Raw genomic sequence first — 19,690 nt, 5'->3', positions numbered from 1 at the left:
ACATCCATTTTCATTCATTTTGATGACAAGTATTTCCGGACGGAGGGAATACTTTCTTATACTGCTCTGTTTTAGGAGACGGAATAAAGCGAAAAAGAAATTTCTTAAACATACAAATTCAGATTCTCAAAAGAAAAGTAATAGTAACAAAGCATTTTTTATTTTCTATAATAGTTTTTATTACGATTCACATATTTTATCTTCGTAGATTCTACAAGTTCTTAAGCTTACTATGAAAAAACGGAAGTTTCTTTTATAAGGTTCAGTAGCTGCTTCATGTTGTACTGATTAGTTTCCATTAATTTGAAAAAAATTTAGCTCACGTTGCTCTCTTTAGCTGCCATTTGCACTTGAAGGTCAGGATCGAGGCATGAGGTGAGAAAGTGGGGATCAGGCTGTGAGCTAGGGTTAAGAAGACAGTTTTTATTTTCTATAATATGTTTTTATTACGATTCACATATTTTTATCTTTGTAAATTCTACAAGTTCTTAAGCTCACTATGAAAAAACAGAAATTTCTTTTATAAGGTTCAGTAGCTACTTCATGTTGTACTGATTAGTTTCTAATAATTTGAAAAAAATTAGCTCACGTTGCTCTCTTTAGCCGCCATTTACAATTGAAGGTCAGGATCGAGGCAGGAGGTGAGGAAGTGGGGATCGGGCTGTGAGTTAGGGTTAACAAGGCAGTTTTTATTTTCTATAATATGTTTTTATTACGATTCAAATAATTTATCTTTGTAGATTCTACAAGTTCTTAAGCTCACTATGAAAAAACATAAGTTTCTTTTATAAGGTTCAGTAGCCGCTGCATGTTGTACTGATTAGTTTCTATTAATTTGAAGAAAATTAGCTCACGTTGCTCTCTTTAGCTGCCATTTGCACTTGAAGGTCAGGATCGAGGCAGGAGGTGAGGAAGTGGGGTTGGGCCATGAGCTAGGGTTATGGGGCTGGCTGGGCCTTAGGTGGGACAGCCTGGCCAGTTGGCCCAGCTGGCTGGCTGGCTGCTGCTCAAAACAAGTTCGTTGTATATAGCTTTTCCCTTGCCGATAGCTCGATCTGATTTTTTCATGTCTATGCTATAGAAGAGCCTGTAGTATTCAAATGTAGTTTCTCACACAATAGTACTGGGCGCACTCATTATTAAAGTCAGTTGTAGTGTAAGAAAATCAAAGAAAACATGTGTGAATAAAGAATGAGATGACATACCTTTTAGATGTTCTTCAACAATTTTTATTCTACTCTTTATTTATAAGGTGACAAATAATTGCGTGTAGTAGTGTTCTGTACGGTTTTAGCAAGCACATGCGTTTGCGTTTTTATTATTATTATCTTTAAACATAGTACAAATGCAGACACTTGTACATATGAACATACATTCGCCCTTATGAATGGACACACACACATCCTATCTATATGAGCACCTCTGATAGAATGAACTGACACATCATTTTGAGAGTGATGAAGTTACCACAGACGCGTTCATAGTCGATGGGAACGTCTAGCTCCCACTGAATGCACATAGCTAAAATGCCTGAAATAAATCCAGAAAAATATGAGCTCCAGTGACAAATCTAGAATTTGAACTCTGGTGGGCTATGGTTATTACTGTCCTCCTAACCATCTAATCATAGGTTGATTTCCATATTTTAATTATTTTCTACCCGTTGCAACGCACGGGCCCTTTTGCTACTCTCTACTCCTAATGGACGAGTTGGTTGAATAGTCCCACCACTTTCGTCTGGTTTTTTTTGTCCGGTTTATTTTCGTCTCACCTCCCACCACCACTCCCACGTTAATTTTTTCTTCTTCACACTTAAAACCGAATCGTGTCTGATACTTCTTCCATTTATTCATGCTTGCTTTGGCAGGTGTCAATTCAATTCAATCATGTAAATATTTGGTAATTAAGAATTCATAAATAATACATATACAGGAGATCACTTTCCAAACAAATTACCTCCCTCTCCGATTTATTTCTCCCATTGATCTCCTTCCATCCTAATAAATATTAGCACGCATTACATTCCTAATTAAGAAAGAAAATAAAAAAAGAACCTCCACCCGCACGACCCCTCCCACGCCTCCAGTGCGCCGCCACCCGCCACCACGTTGCTGCGTGCCACCCCCACCTCCAGTGCGCTGCCTCCAGTGCCCCGCCACCCACCGCCACGCTGCCGCGTGCCGCCGGGCGCGGCGGCGGCGATCTCCGGCCAGATCCGGCTGAGGAGGCGAGTAGGGGTCGGATCCTGTTCTGGGGACGGTGTGGAGACGATCTAGGAGGCACGGGAGGAGGTCCAGCGGCGGGGTTTTGAACTCCAAGTTCATGGCGGCGGCGTTCCTCGCCGGTTCCGAGCGAGCGAGCTCTAACAGATTCTGCGTCTTGCGGCGATGATCGTGTTATCTCTGCAGCGGCAGCGGCGACACACAGCTGGCGCCGCGCTCCGTAGGTCGGCTTCTCTCATCCCTCACCCTGGGATACCCTGATCTCTCTCTCTCTCTCTCTCTGCGGTGCGCGCGCGCGTGTGCATGTGTGCAAGGGATCTTAAATTAATTGTTTGCTTGGAGTTTAGGATCCAAGTACGCCCCTCTCCGTGGTGTTCACTGATTTCTTAGAGCAACAACGTGTTGTTGGAGTTGCCGAAGCATTAGGTCGAAGGAAAGATGACGATGAAGGACACACAGAGGAGTGTGAGCGGTGATGGCAGCAAGGTTACCGGCAGGTATGCATGCAGGAACTGACTGTACAGTGTTCCTGTGTGATGCTACTGGTTTTAACGTTTGTACTGTGATGCCACTGGCAGTTTAAATAAATCTGCTATCATTTGGGATGTGAGTTGTCACAACTTGCTGTGCTCTGGTGTTTGGCTCAAAATTGCTTTTGGAAATGATTCCTCTGAATAGACTACTTATGCTTGACATTTTACTTTCGTTATTTCTATTTGTAACTCAATTTTGGTATCCTCTCAAATTAACAATACTTTTTCTGGATATGGTAGTTGAGAATAGTTATGGTATATAGCGGAGTTAGCCCATCCTCACCAATGACTCTTCCTCATGGATTTGCTGAACTAGAGTTAGTAATGGGGGTATTGTAGACTGTTTTGAATTATGGGGGTATTGCAGACTTTAGAAGCTGAATTAAATTTTTGTGCAATTGAAAAAGGTGTATACAACTTGAATTTATTAGGTAGTATAGGAGAGATATGAAATTTTGAAAGTGTCAGTCAAATTTGTGTGTTGTTTTGGGTAGTATTCAGTTTTGTTCCATCTTAGAGGCCAATAATGCACATGTGATATTATCTACATTATTCAGTTTATACGGCTTCCCATATTCCAATGGTTGTATTTTGCTAAATTGCCCATCTACTTACTGGAATTCTCACAAATAGAAGTGCAGTCAGAAGGTAAAAAGGATGGTATGGTATGTCTCCATTCACATGGTACTGAACTGTTAGTGATGCTTTGTGTTATTCTGCAGACTTGAATTTAGTTTCTATGGTTTTCTTTTTCTGTTCATAGACGAGAGTATAGTCTGAAGGGGAAAAATGGTATGCTCAAGGGTGTGCAAGAACAGTGAGATTTATATTACTGAACATATTGTTAACAATTTGTTATTTTGCAGACTTGCTCTCAGTTTTTATTCTTGGTAGGTGATTCTTCATGACAATTTTTCATAGAGGAACATTTTTGGTAAGCGTATTGTAATATTGACTCCCACCTTTCTATTTACATGTAAAGATAACCAATTGTAAATTTTAAATGTACATTTAACTTATTTTGTGAAATAACATCATGTCGTTCAGATAATTTGATTTCCCTCTATGATATTCTTTGGCTTTAGTATATCTTAGGACAAATTGTTAGAAGTTCTATGCTTCATAACCAAAACATAATCTCCTTTTTGTTATGTGATTTGCATCATGATGTGTTCCCATATGTTCCCCTGTCGCTTAAAAAAATCAACGCCCGATGCAACGCACGAGCATATACCCATCATGACAAATAAACCTCATCATAAAAGCATTCATGTACCTATTTAATTTGCGATGGCAGGGTGGCGTCGGAAACGGGGATCGGTGGTGCTGGTGTCGGCGGGGCGGTGCGGTGCGGTACAAGGTCAGGATGCGGGACGGGACGGCTATCCGTGTGAGGCAGTCGGCGGTGAGGGTTTGTGGCATCAAGAGGAGCGCCCGCGGCACCTCCAGATTCAAGGTGTTGGCCCGAGACCACCAAAGAGGGTGGAGATGAGGTTAGTATTTCCAGAGGAAAAAAACAAGAGAAGAAGAACAAGAACGACGCCCATCTCGGGTTCCAGGTACGATAGAGCCGGCGGCGAAGCGCATGGCGCTTGCAAACATGATACTGTGATAGTGGATGACATCGATACCATCAACTGCGGCATCTGCTACCTCCCTCTCAAGCACCAGTCTTCCAAGTGCGTATGCTCGTCGTCCATGCTAGGCCGATCCATCACAAGTTTGTGTACCAATAACACTGGAACGTCATTTTTGCTCGGGTGCAGTGTGGCTTCGGTCATACCATATGCTCACGGTGCCGCGACAAGATGATGGCGGCAAGGAGGTGCCATGTGTGTCACGTCCGGTTGACCGGCGGCTGTCGCCGGAACATCGCATTGGAAAGGCTAATGGAGTCCATCCGGGTGCCGTGCGCCCACTGCTGCCCGTGCTACTGCCCGCAGGCGGACTGCAGTTTCGCTCGCTCCACGGCAGCACTCCTAGACCACTTCGCCGACGCGCAAGGGTGGCCGTGCACGACTGAGCTTCGGGCCTGGGTGTGCGTCGAGGTCCAGCTCTGTGACGGCTTCAAAGCCTTCTCCAGGGGCGGACCTAGGATAAAAACTGACTGGGGGCGCTCGTCTATGTAAAACTCATGAACATGTTTACACAATCGTATAAACGTATAGCACTTTTCATGCATAAAAAAATCTAGCATTTTTCCTATAACAATAAGATACTTCATCCACGTTCAAAACAGAAGATACTTCATCCACTAATAACCTCACAAATTTACCATTAAAATAAACAAACCTTACACTTTATATCCCAGTTTTTATATGTAGCAAAAGATAATATTTGTCTGACATAAATGCCAACAAGTGATACATCATCTAGTAGTAACATGATAGGTTTGGCACTAAACTGAAGAAATCTTACAAGAAGGCTTTATATCCCAATGATTTCATAGGTGGCAAAAGGTAATATTTGTCTCCAAGACAAATGGCATTACCTGTGAAGAGAAAACACAGACTAGGACAATGCATTTGAATACAATGGAGATGGTAAATATAAAAAGGGTGGAAGGTATTAGACCATTACGTTTCATTTCTCCCACGACGATCTTTCATCTTATAGAAACGATCAACAATCACTTCATTGGTAATTGTGTCCAGCAGCTCCTTCTCCACGAAGCAAATTAGGCTATGGCTCAAATAATCATCACCAATTTTGTTACGCAAAGCATTCTTCACAATCTTCATCGCTGAAAAACATCTCTCGACAGTGGCAGTGGCAACAGACAGAGTTAGAGCTAGCTTCAAAAGCCGATATACCAAAGGATATGAGAGATTCTTCCTAGTATCCACCATCAGTTTAGCCAAGTCACTTATTCTGTCCAAGCTAGAAAACCTTGTATCATGGAGTATATTATCTATATAGAGTCCAAGTTCATGCTCAAGAGTCACCATATCTTTGTGATTGAAGTCATCAGGATAAAACTTTGCTAATTTCAGTAACTTCTCCTTGTCAAAATGACAAAATAAATCACTTGGGCTCAAAGCAGGCATGCATAGAAGCAACTCAGAATTTACCTCATTAAATATGTCATTAAACTCTTCTCCTAACAGATCGAGCACAGCAAAGAAACAGTCAACACGATAATAATGTTCATTGCTAATGCCAGTCTTTTGTCGTGGCTTCTTTGGGTTAACATAGGCATCTTCCATGTCAAGCACTGGAATGTCATGCTTCTCACAAAAACAACATACCTTCTTCATAAGGGAATCCCACCCCTCATTGGTTCTGAGTTTTTCTAACTCTCGTTTTGTTGATTCCACATCTGAAATAGCATTTACAATGTCTTTATTCTTTCTCTGTAAGGTTTTTGATAGCCCATTTGTTAAAGCTAATATCATCATCATCATGTGTAAGAAAAATGCAGAATCAAAGGTCTGGAAATATTTTAGAAGACCTCTAGCTTGCCGCCTCTTTCCGGTATCTGTGCCATCTTTCTCGACATATTCTAGTACTTTGACCATAGATGAGAACATCTTGGACAAACCCAACAGTGTTTTATAATGGGAGTTCCATCGAGTGTCACCTGGTCTTTGAAGAGATAATTCTTGATTCAGTCCAGTCCCCGTAGCAATCTCTCCACATCCTATTGCTTTTCTCACTTCTTCTTGGTGATGCTCACGAAGTTGGTCTTTTCTCTTGCAAGACGCGCCCACGACATTCAGCAAAACTGAAACCATATCAAAGAAATCTCCGACCTCGAATATCTTCTTTGCAATAGCCACAACAACCAAGTTGAGTTTATGAGCAAAACAATGTACATAATATGCTGATTTGTTCTCATTCATAATTTTAGCTTGCAAACCATTAAACTCACCAGACATATTACTTGCTCCATCGTAACCTTGGCCTCTAACTTGTTCAAGATTCAGCCCAAGTTGTGAAAATAATAAATCTATGCAAGACTTGAGATAAGAAGCTGTTGTCTCCTCCACATGAACAACACCAACAAACTTCTCTTGGACCAGTCCACACTTATCAAGATATCGGAGAACAACTGCCATTTGTTCTTTGTCGGAAACATCCCTACACTCATCAACTAATAAGCTGAACACACCATTACCAATTTCTTTCATCACATGGCCTAGTACTTCTTTTGCAAAGCACTCGGTAATATCTCTCTGAATTTTGGGAGACAACATTTGATTATTATTTGGAGCATTCTTGAATGCCTTAGCAACAACATCATTTTGCTTAATAGTGTAGTCCATCAACTCAAGGTAATTTCCTTTATTTTCAGAATCTTTAGATTCATCATGGCCACGGAAAGGTTGTCCCTGATGCAACAAGTATCGACAAACATCAATTGCGGCATTTAACCTGATGAGATGCTCATTCTTTTCAGTTTGGCTTTGTCTATTCCAGGCTGCAGGGATTGATTGATCTTGCTTTAATAGATCCTCGCAATCCTTGAGTGCTCTGTTGTGAAAGCTGTTACGATCACCGACGTGAGTTACAAATCTCTCTGTCTTGTTCCAACAGTTGAAACCTTCTACTACAAATGCATCATGCCCATGGTGGCTGTCTTTAATGTTGTCCCTAAACAAATAGCAGCATAAGCAATAGGCTTTGTGCTCCTTCTCGCTGTACTCTAGCCAATAAGCATAATCATCATACCAATCCGGATTGAATCTCCTCTTCTTTTTCTTCTTCCCAATCTCCCTGTATGGAAATTCCAACTTGCGGGGCTGATTAGGTCCCCAAATCAAATACTTCCTTCTTATCTCGTCACGTTGGTTGGGGTGATAATCTGCCATTCGCTTCCTTTTAGCTGGATCGCGAGGGAGCTTATTCAAATCAACTAGTTCAGGCACAGCAGAATTATGTTTTGCTGCAGGTCTTGATGCATTACTACTGCCACTTGAATTGTTGCTGGTGATAGCCCCTTGGGGCTGGGTGGTGGTGTTGGCATTTGCTGATTTCTTTATCAAATACTTCTCCATTATCTTCCCTTCTCTTCCCTATCAAATAATGGAAGCACAAATTGTAAAAGTTCAGATACAAAACATTCTAGTGGAGCATACTAGCAGGCCAGCAAAAGTACTAGTAGTAGAATGGCATCCCAGACTGAGTTCCATAGAAATTTTCCAAGTACAAGTAGTGTGTCACACTAATCCTATAATTTTTTGGTAGAACCAACTGTACATGGCTACATGTCTGATAGAGACATAGAGTAGTACTACTGTACTAGTACGAACTGCAAGTTTTCATTTGATTTGATATGAGATAAACCATGGAATCAACTGAAGAATAAGGACCAGAGTGTAGTCAGGCAACAGCAAGCAAAATAAAGAACGAAGGGGAGTTTAGTAGTTTGGGATAAGGAGATGAGGAGATGGTACAGACCTGATCAGAGATGAGTTGCTGAGGATGTTCCGTTCATCCGTTGCTGCTGTACACCCGTCGACGGTGGCGCCGCTGCTGCTGGCGGCGGGCGGCCGGTGGCCGGCGACCGGATGGCACAGGACTGGCACCCGCCAAGCCGCGATCCACCAATGGTCCAACCAAGCGGCGGCCGAGGGCTTGCCTCTTCGTTTTTCTCGCTATTAATTGTGAGCTCCTAGAGTGAAGTGGCAGGCGGCAGCAGGGTACACGCACGCCTTCTACCTTGAATTTTTTCCTTGATTAGCTTTTTGTATTGGGCTTTATAGAAAGGCCGAACTGGAAGGGAGTGGGGGCACCTGCTATAGCCCGACTGGGGGCCTGCTCGCTAGCATCGGGACGTAGTACGAAGAGGACGATGAATCGAGTGGGGTCCTGGGCCCCCACTCGCCACAACATGCGTCCGCCCCTGGCCTTCTCGACCCGTGCCCAAGGCCGGCAGTACCTGTTCCTGCTGAACGTGGTGTTGAACCCGTTTGGCCGAGCGGTCTCCGTGCTCTCACTGCATCCTTGGGTGTTGTCGACGGCGCCATGTTCTTTGAAGTTCGAGGTCAGACTCAGGTACTGCTGCAACATCGACCACCGTGGCGACATGTGCCTCGGCCATAACCACAAAACTACGTTTAAAGTAGGGTGCATTGATCTCTCCGGTGGGTTATCGAGCTCTGAGTACTCTTCCCGGTTATTCCTGCACAAACACGTCCATCCACATGACATCCGTACTATCATGGCCAGTTTCGACGTAGTACCTGTTTCCTTGGAACTATCATTATGTTGTACTGTATTAACAAATCTGACTTTCTTTCTTTTTCATATCGTGCAGGATTCAGATTTATGACAAGGACACAAGAAAATTTATAGCATCCGTTGTGATGATGCAAGGGAAGTAAGCATAGATGCGTATTTTGTTCAATGTGATGATACATGGGAGAGCTCGGCCTATGCTGCCAACTGATCTGCGGCGGCGCAGAAGGAGATTTCAAAAGCAGGGCAAGCGAGAGTGACTGTTCTATTGATGGTCAGAGGGAGGGCTTGGCAAGAGAGATTGAGGGAGCTCTACTACCTCGATCTTGGCATAGAACCTGATGGCATCATGCCCAGGTAAGATTCTTCTATGTTCCAATTCTGGCACTCGTTGGTCTTTTACTCTCGGAGCTTACAAAATCTTAGATGCTGCCTACAAAAGACTGAGACACAATATTTTGATTGCAGATTGTATATTCGTCAGTAATATGCAAAGACTAAGTGAGAGACACAATGTTTTGATTGCAGTCTTGCAGACAACATCTTGTTCAGCAAGTAGATGCCTTCCTATGCATGTATATCCCGACTGGATTGTAAGCCATTATCGAAATTTACTGGTATTGAAACAGAAGGGTATATGCTCTTAATCTCACCTTTAATCTCAAAATCTACCAGTAGGTTATAACATAAATCTTAGAGATTTTAATGATATGTATTGACCTGCAAGTCTTAACTTTTAATGATATTTTTTAGTACATTGTTCACCTTTTAGTCAACTTCCTTATGGATGTATTTCAAATACAACTTTCCCATGTAGTCAACCTTGAATATTAATTTATTGGAACCATTTAGATTAATTACAAGAAGTAGTCATTATATTTCTACATGGGTTGAAGTGAAGCAAATAAACAATTATCCCGTTTAATTCATGTAAAGTTCATATCTGTCATTACTAATGGAGGTGGCACCTTCAAACATGAGAAATTATGCAGTATATCCATTTTATTTTGTATCTAGCATTGTTGCTTACAGTGTAGGCTTTTTTGGGTCTTATGTGGGTGTATGATTTATTGCAGTATAATAAACATAACTGGATGTGTAATTTATATTCACTTTTCTTCCTTCATGCTTTGCTTTTCTTCTCTCTCTCTCTGTGTGTGTGTGTGTGTGCGTGTGTGCTTGTGTGTGTGCGTGTTTGTGTTATGCTAGATGGCTCATCCTCATCGTTTGGATTTCTCAAATTGATGCATTATTTTGTATCTCTTAGTTCAGGGACACACCTATTTTGAAAGTACAACAGGTGAATTTAATTTTGAGGAATATCAAGAAGAAATAATACACGCTCCTGAGTTTACCCGTGCAATTTAGCAATATTTAAAACCTACAATGTCCATTTCCTCTAATTATTTCAGATATCTTACGTGCTCTTCCTGTTGGTATGTGGCTCTGGCTCGAGGTTCGTGTTGGTATGTGGAACAAATTGGTTGCCAACCTGGGACATGAGGAAAATTGCTTTTGTAGACAGGACCAGTGAGATGGATGGCTTATTTACTGATTTTGTGCCATCTGGTTTGGATTTCCTCCGCTGACTTGCTCTTCCTGTGTAGCTCAACGCTGCATCGCTCGGTTCGTTTGCTTGCTTCCTTTGCTTGGCTCAGGGAGGAGAAGGCCAGGACTAGCGACAAGGACCTAAGGGTCTTGCGTCACGGCCTTTGCCCAGAAGGCGAAGACCCAAAACTAAATTCTTTGTTTTTAACTTCCAAAAAATTACATGGTACATAACTATTAGTAGACTTTAGATCTCAACCATTATAATCTAGATCAATTGATCTTTGCCAAGCTTTTTTTGATATGTATACTACAAATTTATTTTCCAATCTAAGTACACAAAGTTTTCTTTTAAAGAGCTGAGTAAGTTATAAGAAAGAAGAAGGAGTCCGACTTCTCCTTTTGGTATTGAACATAATCACATGTATTTTGATTGGACTCTTCCTTAGGGTCTTCTTTTTTTTTATTTGGATTCTTTTTTTAGTCTACCATAAGATGGCTACCGAAAACCTTGTGGTTGTCGTGTTACGCGGCTAAGTTTTTTAGTAGAAAGGCATTGATCTATCTGTACTTTTTTTTGAGAATGATATGTGACATGTTAAACTATTTGTACATGGTAATATTTATAAGTAACGCCACATTTTTAAATCTCATCTGTTAATATGTGAAATTTATGGTTCAGATATTTTAATCTACGTGGTCAAACATGATGGCTTGTTTGCCTTTTGTTTGAAGTATTTAACACTCCAAATATATGAACATGTTAAACTATTTGCTCTGTATGTAGTCTACGTTAGAATCTCGAAAAAGACTTATATTTAGGAATGGAGGGATTAGATAGCACCTGTATAAAAATGCTTTCAGGTGTTATCTATCGTTTGTGATGCAGTGCAAAACTGTTCTATATTCTTAAACCACTTTCTTTTATTTTGTGCATCAGATGAGTCAGTATAGGTCATTGAATTACATTTTTTTATACATTGCAATTAAAGTGGAATTCAATTTTTTATACATGCATTATGTTTATATATGCAATAAGTAAGTTTTTAAAAAAGCCCGTGGCAACGCCACGGGCATTCTACTATAATAATAAAGCACGGATTGACTCTGTGGGTTCACCGTCACAATACGTTTTCTTCTCATGTCATAATACGCTTTTACGATTTTTATATAGATAAAATCGTAATATAAACGAGGTGGTACTAATTTGAGGTCATAAAAAATAGCCGGCGGCCTGCACGCTCCAGTGGGCCGATCTGGGCCTGCTACACAACCGACTAGCAAAAACTCCAGTGGGCCGATCTGGGCCTGCTACACAACCGACTAGCAAAAAGTAAAAATAAAGTTCAGGAGTGATGTTCGAACCCATGCCGTCCCGTTAGATACTGAAGACAACGACCAACTGAGATACAATTTATTCATGCCAAGTAATGGGTTGGTTGCCTAATAGTCCCACCTCGGTTCTTTACATGAAATTCTACTGATTTATATACGTTTACAGAGTTTCCTATAGCAGGCCTCGAGAACCAAGAACCAAAGGAAAAATCGATAATAACTCGATAAAGGAGGAGGGAGATGCCGGTGCTTTAAATGAATTTGTGGGCTGATGGAGGAAAGAACATCCCTGATGGATGGGGAAGGAAGGAGCGATACGACGACACTGCTGGACATGCAACGCTGCTTTCAAAGAGAGATTTGTGGGCTTGCTTGCATGGGGAATAAATAAGTACAAGATTTCATATATTAACTTACTTAGAGGAGGGAAGGACGAGATGCCCGCGCCGTGAATTTGAGCTACTTTGTGTTTTCGACCACATGTCATTATGTGCATGATCATTTTATTTTCAATATGTACACAGAATAATTACTCACACAGCTAATCATGATTGTAAAACTTGAGGCCTATCAGGAGTAAATATATCTATGACTGCATTACTTGGAGCTAATATATACGACACAGGCAGACAGATTGGGATATCTATATGACTTAGATAGGATGGAGAAGGCATAGGAAATCATCCATGAAAATTAAGTGACTTCCCAGCCGTTGTCATTGAGCTTCATCGCGTGGGACCTTTGTTATTTGATACAAATTTATCCAACAATAATTTTTTGTATCATATATTGCATGTCATGAGAAAAGAGCAATTATATACAATGCAAGATGGCGCAGGCATCAAGTGAAGATGAGATAAGGATGGCGTTCACCATTATTAAAAAACCGTAGAATTACAATTCGGAGAAAGGACGAGCTCATGAAAGCAGAGTTATAAATATGATGACCAAAGTCATTGCCTTAGGATTGACCATGTTTATCATGAATAAATGGACAATGTAGCTATCATCAGCGACAATGGCGAGGATGAGAGGCGGTAATATGGATGGGTTGCCGTTAGGGACGTGCAAGGATTTTTTTTCCTGTTGCAACAGACGGGCACATTTCCTAGAACACAAGGAGTACTAGAGCAGGGGTAGGAAGATGAGTTCGTGGGTCCATCTGTGTACGTTAACTATTTTGTTTGGTCGAATAGTTAAAAAAAACTCTTCCCAATCAAACAACCAACTACGTGTAAAAATTACCAAACAAAAATATGTTAAAAAATGTTAATTTACAAAGAAAATTTCCAATTTTCATGAAAATGTTAACTATTCTTCAAATGGTGTTACATTTTTAATGAATACATTAAATTTTATTAAAAATAAGGAAATTTCCATGTTAGACATAATTACCAATGTTTATTAAAATTGGATATGAAAAATGGTTTAAAATGACACATGAAGCAGGTTGTGCCCCTTTTATCACCCGCTGCAACGCGCGGGCATTTGTACTATTTTTTTAATAATAAAGCACGGATTGACTCCGTGGGTTCACCGTCACAATACGCTTTCTTCCCATAAATTTACGCTTTCAGTTTGCACAAGCCGCTGCTAACGAGGTGGTACTAAAATAACGTACATGTCCGATTTTTCTTTCCGGCACGTTCATGGGCCAAATGGGTCAAGCTGAGCCTGCCTTTCTTTTCCCTTGTTCGTTGGAAGTCTATATTTACCCGCTGCCACCCCTAAGTAAAAGAAAAAAACTGTCGTCGTTTGGTATATTCACCCCGTGATTCGATCTAATCGATGCGGGTCAACGAGCAGGGGGGCGTCAGGCGGCTCCGGATCGAGCGACATCCGCAAAGGGCGGCGGCGGCACACGGGCTCGACGCGCAAAAAGACGGTGGCATCCGGATCCAGGCGAGCGGCTTAGGGGTTCTGCGGGGCGGCGCCATGGTTGCTCCGATGACGAGGATGTGGCACTCCCCTTCTGGTGCGGCGCACGAGGGAAGGAGGAAGGGATTGACCCAAGACGGGGGCTGAGGCCGGCATCGCCTTCTACACAAGCCTCACCACTGTAGAAGGTTACCCCCGGCACCTTCAAGCTCACCACCGGCGTAATAGTCATCCTCGACGCCGTCAGCTCTGTACAAGGCACCAATCGGCATCTTCGACGGCCACAAGTTCTCCTACTATGCCTCCGTCCCCTCCGCCAGCATTGTTTGGGTGCGACGACATGGATGTCCGGCACCTCGGCCAGCAGCGACCGCGCCCATGGTGGCCATGCACGCTAAGCTACCAAGCACACAGCTCGATTCGATTGATCTACAGGAACTAGCGGCACTTGCGCATCTCGCCGGATACTCCCCTCCGTGAAGCTAGCTTGGGGCTCTGATTGACCTCCTTTTGTTGAATACGACAAAAATACAAAGCAAAGCTTCACCTAAGTGCACGAATTCTTTAATAAGTACGGTTGCTGCAATGAATTAACGACCTAGGAGCTGTTTGGTTACAACGAGGTAATTCATTATTCATGTTTGTTCACAATTATTTAATTTTCACTGTTTTGGATCCTGTATTATGCACAATATAATTTGTAGAATGTTTTATCTTTGCATATAAGGGAAATAATGATCCAAAATTGGAGAAGATGGTGAAAACCAAATGTTTATGTGATTTGATATGATGTACTTAGTAATTAACTTTTCCTACCTGCATCTTTTAAAGTGTCTAGATCATGTTTTCGTCAGCTCCGGCATCTTCAAGAGCTTTGTCATGCCCTATTATTTTCAATTTAGTCTGTGACCACATCAACTGCATTCGGTCGGTTCAATTCAATTCGTCATTTCTTTGTATATTTGATGCATTATTGACCGTAGCAACGCACGGACACATTTGCTAAGATGTGATGTGGGATGTGCTGTGCTATATAAAAGAAATAAAAGAAAGGACGCATGACAAGGAAATCCGAGAAGATCCGATAAATATATGGGATGTGGGCAGTATAATACATGCGTCTACAGACATTAAACACAAATGTTATTTACGCATTAAAAAAACTCTTCGTGTATTTTCTTTGATAAATACGTACGCTAACAATATATTCAAGCATTGCAACAGAAATATTTGCAAGCATCAACATATTTTTTTCAGATGGATTGTATATAACAAGCCAAGTGACCCGTTAGTAGAGGGATGGGAATTATAAGGCAGACAATGTTGACGAACAAAACTGGACAAGCATAGAGGAGGCATGAGAAGTTCCAGAGCAATATTTCACGTCAGAGTGAATAAAGGACGAGCTCGGGACGAAGGTGCGATGATGAGCTGAGGTCATGGAGGGGAGCTAACAATAGGAATGCCGTTGAACATGCCATAAGTTGGTGATGCTTGAACCGAAAACCGTCCATGATGCATGCATGTCTCCGTAGTGTGCTAATGTATCATCGTTTGTTCTTGTCATTTTCCTTTACCCATAATAACACCTCATTTCACGCATGTCATGAATAAATGGATTATCCCTAGCCCATTTTGCATGTACTTTTTAAATGTACATGCAAGCCATGTTGAAATAGAAGAGCTGGACTTGTGGAACAGATTATTAAATTCTATATCAGCTTTTCTAGATTATAAGAGCATGCAATATACTTTTCTCCCGTTGCAACGCACGGGCCCTTTTGCTAGTAATAACTAGTAAACGTGTACGTGCAACACACGTCTCGATCAAAGCAGCCTCTCAGATTTATGTGAGTACCGAATTCTTAATTCATATTCTAGAAATTTGGGGAAAAATAATATCTATAGTGCCCGCATCTCTAAAGGTCAAGTTTAATACAAACCATCATTTATCTTTTGATGATGGCATTTGAAGTTCAAGAAGACCAAAATGATCTTATAGTAAAGATTTCAGGATATCTAATTTTTCTTGTCTGAACTTGAAGGACTTATAATGAGTATAGGTATTGTCCAAGTGAACATGGAAGAGATGCAAAATTTTAGTAAAGATAAAAAAAATAGTTGTCCTGGAAAAACTAAATCTCGATCCCTCTTGGGTTCGGGCTACATGTTATCTTCACAAGTTGAATTGTTGGGCTCGACTACAACGCCACCAGTGGAAACACAGCGAGCTAAAAGAGTTCGCTAGTCAGGACTATTTTGCTCCCATTCCGAGTTTGTCTCATCTCATGTAGTGCAACATTCTGAACAAAAATGAAGAAATGGAATTTAACATATTTGTATGACCTGCATGCAACAAGCTACCTTTTTTCTAAGCTAAGCTTAGTTCTGGAAGGATTAAACATGAATTAAACTTTTCATATGAACATCCTAACTGTGGAGAAAAGTCTAGTGTTCTAGAATGACAAACTGTGCAATAAGTTAAAAAGCCCTAAGTCATGTGCTACAATAATAATTGGTTAGCTAACCAGGAAAGAGAAAATAAAAACACGTGAAATATAGGAAGACGAAAGGCAGACAAAATAAATTTCTAATGAGATGCATATACCCTTAGGAAAATAAATCGCACCAATATCATGCCGGACACATAAGTAACTTGCAGACTAAAAATGAAGGAAATGCATAATGTGATGCAACTATGAGTACATATTCCATTTGAAGCAACCTCATGTCAGTTAACTCACAAAAATGAGGGGAAAAAGAACTATGGACACCGCCCGAGACGAAGTACAAGAAGAGTTGTTGGGGGACATAATCGCACGAGGAAGTGATGCCGTCTGCTCGTTGTTTCTCAACGACACCGATGGTCTGGAAGCAGCTGGCTATGATTATGATGGCTCCGGTGACCTAATGGCGGTGCAAGAAGGAGACCGTGATGACGTCTCCGGTGACCGAACCGAGTCCGGCCAGGTATATATATTAGTTAAGCTTCTGCTGACTAGCTAATTGATGCATTCATTGTTTTGGTATGTACACATATTAATTAAGCCTTTGTTCTTTTTTCTAGCCCTCCGGATCGAGCACAACTTCGGTAAAGAGACGAGGCCCGAAGAAAAAGTTGAGCTCGGATGAAAAGTTTGAGATCATAGCAATCGCGCCCGACGGCCAACCGATTGAACCCCTCCAGACAAAGAGCACATTTGTTGCTCAGTGCGGGGTTTTGGTTAGGGAGAAGATCCCGATCAGCATCCAGCAATGGTTAAAGCCGTCTACAGAAGACCCTGACGTGTCTTATGTCAATGATATGCAGAAAAATGATCTTTGGACTGAGCTGAAGTCAAATTTCACCCTACCGCCAGAGGATGATCCAGAGAAGCCAGTTAAAGAGCAATTAATCAAGTCTTTTGCTCTTAAGAGGATGGCAGAACTATTCAGGAGGTGGAAGAAAGAGCTGAATAAGTTTGTCGAAAATAAAGAGACACCAGAATTCAAGGGCAGATATGAGAAGATCAGAGATCACTGGCCCGCATTTGTGGCCCACAAGACATCGGAAAAGAGTAAGAAGATGTCGGCGACAAACAAGCAAAATGCTGCGAAGAAGAAGCATCACCATCGCACGGGGTCAGGTGGCTACCTCGTAGCCCGGCCTAAGTGGGCCAAGACTGAGAATGATCTGGTTGATAAAGGGATCGAACCAGAGACAATTAACTGGCCAGACCGTTGTCGAACTTGGTTCTTCGGGGCTGGCGGAACCTTGGACCCTGTAACAGGGAAGTGCATTTGGACGAACGATCAAATGGACATACCAGTCAGGAAGCTTCAACAGTATATCGAAGCAGCGCAGCAAGGGAAGTTCTTTCCAGACAGAGAGAACGACGAGCTCACAATGGCCCTCGGGAATCCTGAGCACCCTAGACGGACACGAGGCACGCCAGGCTCCATTCCGTGGAAGGTTGGGTTTCTGGACACAGGCGGTTACAAATCCCAGGAGAGGAGGAAAAAATTGCAGCAGACCCAAATGCAGGCGCTGCAAGCAAGGGTACAAGCGATAGAGGAACGAGAAGCAAATCGCAGCAAACGTACTGCCGAAGCTTCCCCCGAAGCTACCCCGCCATCTCAGCGGAGAAGCAGCGTGGCTTCCACCGAGCTGCTTCAGCCGGAGCATGCCTTGACGGCTCCTGCCAGCTATCCCGTGGATGCTATCACGGAGTCTCAAAATTGCCACCTTATGACGCAATGGATGAATTTGAAGGTCAAGGCGGCTGTTGGCTCTGTTTATCCTACTGAACCCGACGCAACTTTTCACTGCCGGCCGATTCCAGAAGGATATGCTAGGGTGATGGTGGATGAAATAACAGAGGGATTTGAGGACCTCCAGCTTGACCACCCTACCGGTGAAGGGGAGACTAGGCTAGGTTCTGCTCTGAAGACTCCATGCCTATGGCGGAAGGAGCTCATCAACCTTCCGAACTGGACGCCTCCGCCTCCTCCTCCTCCTCCGGCAAGTCAGGGCACTCCGCCTCCTCCACCGCCTCCTCCTCTGGCGAGTCAGGGCACTCCGCCTCCTCCACCGCCTCCTCCTCCGGCGAGTGACGTTCAGGGCACTCGACCGGCTCCTTCTCCGGCGCGTGGCGGCACTCCGCCTCCTTCTCCGCCTGCGCCGACGCGCCCGAGCAGCCAGCCTCCTCCTTCTCCGCCTCGTCAGCAAGGGCGGAAGAGACCTGCCGCCGCTCCGGCTGCTCCGGCGCGTCGTAGTCCTTCTCCTCCGCCTCGTAAGCAAGTAAAGAAGACAACCTCTCCGTCTGCTCTGCCGACGTCTAGCAGTACAGCCAGAGGCGGGAGGAAATACAGATTTGGTCCTTCTCTGAAGACTCCAGAGAACTTACCATACGAGAGGACCCCGGAGGAGAACGCCGAGATCGCACGAGAAGAAGTGAGGAACTACTTTGAAGGGGTGAAAGCAAAGAAACATCCACCTCCGGAGGAGAAGGTAGATCCGGTGAAAGCGAAGCGCACTCTGGCTGCCCTGACAAAACCACCCAAGTCTCCGCCGAAAGGAAACTATGAGCGCATTATTGGAAAGGAATTTGCCGAAGCGGAGCGGTCGGGAAGTACTGTCAGTGATCAAAGGCTGAAAGAACGACGAGCGGGGAAACAAATTGCCCAGCTCGGCGAACAAGCGAAGCAATCGTGCCCCCCGCTCAAGGTGCCTAGCGACATCGTCGCTAATGATCCGAGGATGGTGCCCGGTTATAGCAATCTTGGCGATTACCTGCCCGACGATGTACATTATGATTTCATGGAGGTGCAGATACAAAGATACGAGTACGGGAAGCCTCTCGTCAAAGATGAAAGATCTCTATCAACGATGATGCGAAGATTGCATGATTGGTACTTGAAAATCTGCAGAGACTCTGGGAGGAGGAGTACTTTGTATGTGAAAGTTAAAAAGGAGCATGACCTCATTGGAATTGAACTGTTGCCTATTCCATTCGAGGAGTTCTTTCAGTTTTTCAATCAATTGGCCCTCGATAAAACAACGGTCGCCTGCTACTGTCTGTAAGTAGTACTACTTCTGTCATTAAGTCTCTCTATATAGCTCAGCTCTTTCATTGCATGTATTTATAATCATCCTCACTATATTATGCAGATTGAAGATCGCCGAATTGAAGAAAAGACAAGTCGGTGATATTGGGTTCATTAACACATATCTCATAGATGCAACTCAGGTTAAAATTCATGCCGCAGATACCGAGGTCAACTTGCTACGATCGTTGGTAATAAATGAAAACAAATATATAATACTCTTTCCTTACAACTTCAAGTGAGTGTTACTGTCTTGTGCGTATTCGGTTTCCCTTATATATTAGTCAAGGTTATAGTAATGTAATTGATGAGTTATGCATGCATGTGCAGTTTCCACTATATTCTCCTAGAGATTAATCTTGAGCAGGGACTAGTAACCGTCTTAGACTCAAGACGAAAAGATCCCCA

This window comes from Triticum urartu, chromosome 2, assembly GCF_003073215.2.
Source record: "Triticum urartu cultivar G1812 chromosome 2, Tu2.1, whole genome shotgun sequence".
Classification (NCBI taxonomy): Eukaryota; Viridiplantae; Streptophyta; class Magnoliopsida; order Poales; family Poaceae; genus Triticum; species Triticum urartu.
The sequence above is the reverse complement of the archived record's forward strand: the minus strand, read 5'-3'. Positions refer to the sequence as shown.